This window comes from Hippocampus comes, unplaced genomic scaffold, assembly GCF_001891065.2.
Source record: "Hippocampus comes isolate QL1 unplaced genomic scaffold, H_comes_QL1_v1.1 scaffold167, whole genome shotgun sequence".
Lineage (NCBI taxonomy): Eukaryota > Metazoa > Chordata > Actinopteri > Syngnathiformes > Syngnathidae > Hippocampus > Hippocampus comes.
Window position 1 is genome coordinate 56,266 of NW_017805502.1, and position 5,028 is coordinate 61,293.

Sequence of the window (5,028 nt, forward strand, 5' to 3'; positions counted from 1 at the left end):
TCCCCCCCCCCCCCCCCACCACTTGACTCCCAGAAGGTGGATGATGGACCCCTTCTGCGGCAAACAGCGGCCGTTTTCAGAGCAGCGTGAGCCGAGGGCCCGCTAAAGGTGCACTGGTTCGTGTGTACAGGAACACAAAGACAAGGCGAGGGCGTGCCAATTGTGCATCTTTCAGGGAGGAGGCTCAAAGTGTCATTTTTGACATATCCTGTGTTCACCGGTTTCTGCTCTCAAGCCACCACTTGGTTTCCTCTGAACAGCGGTCAGCCAGTCAGCCCAGGGAGGAAGTACCAGAAAATTGGCGTTGTGTGCAATGCTGCCAGAGGCAAAAATACGATGCAAACCTATAACTGGCGTCAAAAGCATGCAGGTTATTGTCAAAAGCTGAATTATTAAAAGCTCAAAGCCAATGGGTCTCTAACGTTTTACAGACCAACATTCAAATAAAGTTGCATGCCAAAGATAACTTCTTCGCCTCGGACTGTTATGCCCAGCGGATGATTGTTTACCCTGCTTGTTACATCGTTTCAGTGTCACTCGGGACTACATAGAAGATTCAAATCCATGGTTTGAGGGTATTGGAACACCAACATGAGCAGAACACATTTAATATTGGACGTGTGCTGGGTTAGGCAACAGTTCATTAACTCATTTGAGCAAATTCCTTCAGAGGGTAATCGTGGAATATGTTGCTTGCCAACAACCTTTCATTTCGGAAGCTCTCCTTCAAATTAGTTGCAAAGTCACTCTCATATTGCACAGAAGTGTCTCAGGCAATGCTATAAAAAAAGAAGGGCTGACTTTGTTTTCACTCTGTCTGATTACATTTCATCAAAGGCGACACTCGACCTTCATTATAATGACACTGACACTGAGCATCGTGTTAAAATGTGACGCTCCTGACCACTGCCTCATGCATGGCGTGCTGGCGTTTACAACACACGGCCTTATCAAGTACCATTTGGCCAGGAAGGACCGCCACACATTCAGCAGGAGGCCTCAGGGACTAAGCAAGATGTCACCCAGTCTGCAGTTTTTGATGAGACACTTTTTGGATTAAAAATAAGCAAAGTAAATCAAATAAAATAAAAAGCGTCAGCTAATTAACCATTTTGTGGTCACCGCTAGTGCTATTGTTTCTGCAGTGCAAATCCGCCCATGCAGCTCAAGTGGAGGAGAAAGTGTCCCGAGGCTGAAACAGGTGAAAACTAAGCGCTTCTTCCTCCTCCGCACTTACCGGAAGAGCAAAAAAGTCTTTGGATGGATGCCAGCCTCTGCCTGACATTTGCACACCATCAACATTCAGGCACAAAAAGCTGCTTATCCAACTGAAACTAGCTGTAATTCTCTTTGATTTAGCTTTAGTTTGACAGTAATCTCGAAGCACCATTGCACTTTTTTTTTTAACTAGCCTTACGAGTAAAAAAAGTAGGACTCTCGAATAAAAACAAATACTAATGACATCATCAGAGAGAATAGAAAGAATGATTTTAAAATCACTGCGATTGTACGGCTCCTAGTGGGATGTGTGCTTTGACAATGCAGACATACAGCATGGAAAGAAAGAGAGGTGGAAGAGACGTGTGCCTCAGTAAGCTGCAGTAATACTGATGCTTTTCCACAGAGGATAAAGAACATAGCCCTGGTCAAGTTGTTAGACTTTTTGTCGGTCAGGTGTGCAGTGTGACACCGATGCTATTCATTATCCCATCTGTTGTGTTGTGCATTGTTGATAGCATTATGCTAAGCAGACTTTACAGCTTTGTGGTTGTTTCAAATACACGCATAATTCTCTTACAGTAGTTTGATGTTTAGTTTGATAATTACAGATTTTTTTCATGAGACAAGCTTGTAACGCGTCTGTAAAATGGGATGAAATTATTCCTACTCAAGCAATGGCAAGCAGAAGGTGACAGCAGGCATGTCTTCGTGGTGGAGAGAGATAGGGCATGACGCCAGCCAGGTTGGTGCCCGATTTTCGCGCACGCGCACACACACCTCCAGGCAGACGTCAGCGCGAGCTGCCCCACCCTAATTATCATGTACTGTCATACCTCTGTCTTTCCTTCTGCCTGCATCTCTGTGGCCAGCTCTGATTTGAATCCTAAGTCACTTTCTTGTCTCCAGAGCTTTCGTATGCGTTGTTCCCAGCAGAAGGTCATAAACCATAAAGCTTCATCTGAATAAAAACCCTTGCAGCATGTTACAATTACGGCTTGTAAATCTACAAACCAGGCATTTTATGAGCTGGAGGAGGGGAGAAAAGGGGCATTTCAATTTAAATCGGCAGGCAGGTGTGGCAAAGCAAATCATTTGCTCGAGATCTCGCCATCGTTTCGCCACAGATTTTGTGGAAGGAGGTTGGGGAAAATGCAACGGCGTCTTTCTAAAAGCTCACTTGTGCAAAATATGTGCGAATGGAAAATGACAGCATCATGAGCTTGAAGAAAGTCAGGTGAGACCCTGTTGCATGCAAACCGCATGGGGGCGGGGGAAAAAAATCCCACAAATCAAGCGGAGAGACGCAAGTAGAGCCATGGGTCCCTAACATAGAGATCATTCCGTCATCATCGCAATCTCAGCGGATGCAAAGGTGTGTTTGAACACTTGACAAGTGAATTGACATGACACACCTCAAGTGTACGGGCATTCGATTCATAATGAAGATGTTACAGAGGACACAATTATATGTGAAATATACGCCAGTCATCTTTGACAGAATGATGCCACCTCTGCAGCCTCATTAGGCAACTCGTCACACCTTCTCTTTTATTATTACTTTTTTTTTTCCCCAACCTTCCCAACCTTAAAAGGGTGCGGATGCACATGAGCTGCTCCTACCTGTGCACAGATGCTTCTTTCCTCTCACGGGTCCCCGAACAGATGAGTTGCCGCCTCGTCTGGTGTGGTCCGGGCTGCGTGGTTACTGTGCGCAGCTCGGTGCTGTGCTGATGCTGCAGTGATAGAAAAACACACCCTCCTTTGGCCGCGCTCGCCCCCTCCCCCTCATTGGCTGCCTCTCGGAGGTGACATCACCCCTTCGTCTGAGCCTCCGCCTCGGCCTCGGCTTCGTTCACCTCACCATCTCAGTGTGTGGATGCCTGGTCATCTCCCTCCTTTGTAATGCCAACACACGCACGCTCACACACACACACACACACACACATGTGCCTGTCCCTTAGTCGCCTCCTCATCCTTGCATAGAACCAGGATTAGTATCCAGCTGCTCTTATTCCTGCACTGGCATCCATCAAAGAAGTAGCACACGCTGAAAGAAATAGCACACTCCCTCTCTTCCTGTACGGAGTGTGAGTTATGAAGTTATGAATCCCCACACTCTACTTCCAGGGGCAGAGCTACAGGGTGGTTGTGTCATTCTGTGCCCACCCCCTGATAGCTAGATGAAATTTTAATGTGGTTTTTTTTTTTTTTTTTTGTCTATTTGCCACTGTCTCGTGGATGGATGCAAATGACACTTCCACAAGTTTTTTGTTTGTTTTTAATATAAACTGGATACTTAAAAACTAAATCGACAACTGACCTGAATGTAAACTAATAAAATATCTGTTGAAGGAAGGAACATTCCATTCTTACAGTCAACGTCAACCAAATCATGCCTTTCGCACCATAGCACGGAAACATACCATCAACAGTCGTGCACAAGCACAAAACATAGAACTAGGGAGAATAAAAAGACTTTTGTGTCATTGTGCTTTTTAGATGTTTTGAATGATTGAGCCATTGATCGTAGTATGCCAAATGGCATCGGTTGTTGGTAACAATGGGTCATTCGGATTGGTTGTTAGCTAGCAAATAAGTGCATGAGCCTGATGTAGACTGTGAGATAGTACACATGGATGTGTGATGGCCATTGATTTGGACGTGTGTGAATTTTATTTCATGAAACCCTGATTGTGGATGCTATGATAAAGAATGATGCATGGACACCCACGCCCTGAATAAAATTCTGCCTATGGCCCTGTCTATTTCACCAGGTCTTTTCTTCAGACCTCCACAAAGACACGGACGTGTTTTGGTTCCTTTCAGTACAATTAATGGCACGTCGGGCAATGAAAGTTACGCAATGGCACTGAATGAAAATGTGAGAGGAACAAATGTGCCGCCTCTTATCTGTGCGAGAGAGGAGTTGAGCTGATTTCTGGGTCTCTTAACGGCCTCCTCTGAGGCTGCTGTGGCCGCTGTTAAATGTCGCTTGGCAACCACAAAGAGCGGATGATGATCATCTCTGTATTTTTGTGCAACTGCAAATGAACGGGCAACATTATGCACACCTGCACAATGGCATGTAAATTTGTAGCTTTTGATCATTTGAAATGTGTGGCCGCACAGGGCAGCAGGGCATCCCCACTCCCAAAGGGTAGGGGTTTATGAAACACAGACACACACACACACACGCGCACACACACGCACGCGCGCACGCGCATGCGCACACGCACGCACAAGATTTATTCTGTGACCACACTTGTAACTCAAAACACTTGGATATCAAATCATCTTTCCTAACTGAATGAATAGAAATGCCATTCCAATCCAAAAGTGTTGATAATGTGTGTTATTCTGTAGTCTTTTCAAGTAATGGGGGGGGGGGGCAAGCACAGCCCCCTACGGCCCGCCTAGGTGGTGGGTCTACATGCCCCTGTGCATGTTGTGTTTGAGAGGCACATGACAAGCAGGCTTCTGCAGAACTGGAACAGCACGTGTTACAAACATGGCGACACCCAATGTTGTTTTGACAGTTTTGCTGCTTCAATTGATATTAAAATTTCTGTAAAGTAGTAATAAAGAAAACACTTGGTGCTCGGGCTTCTAGTGGATGGCAGCTGTGGCTCCATTATTTGCACTATTTGTGGCCCCCGCATGATCTGCGGCGCATGCGCAGAAGGTCGCCAGGTGCGGCAACTACACTGGGACAAAATAGGTGACTTTCAATATATAACTGAAGTAATGTAAAATCTTTTTAAATTGTAAATGGAATTCTATAAAATATGTAATAAATAAATATTTACA

At 45.3% G+C, this 5,028-nt stretch overlaps 1 protein-coding gene across 4 annotated transcripts in view; it reads right to left on the reverse strand.

The window, feature by feature from the left end:
* Nucleotides 1–3,137, reverse strand: part of l1cama (L1 cell adhesion molecule, paralog a) — a 51,075-nt gene extending 47,938 nt beyond the window's left edge. For 3 of the 4 annotated variants that reach the window (XM_019877301.1, XM_019877304.1, XM_019877300.1), the window contains exon 1: nucleotides 2,842–3,137. The gene's annotated coding sequence lies outside the window, so the exon portion shown is untranslated. The remainder of the gene's footprint in view (nucleotides 1–2,841) is intronic. The other variant, XM_019877303.1, reaches the window with a different exon arrangement.
* Between the last annotated feature and the right edge of the window lie 1,891 nt (nucleotides 3,138–5,028).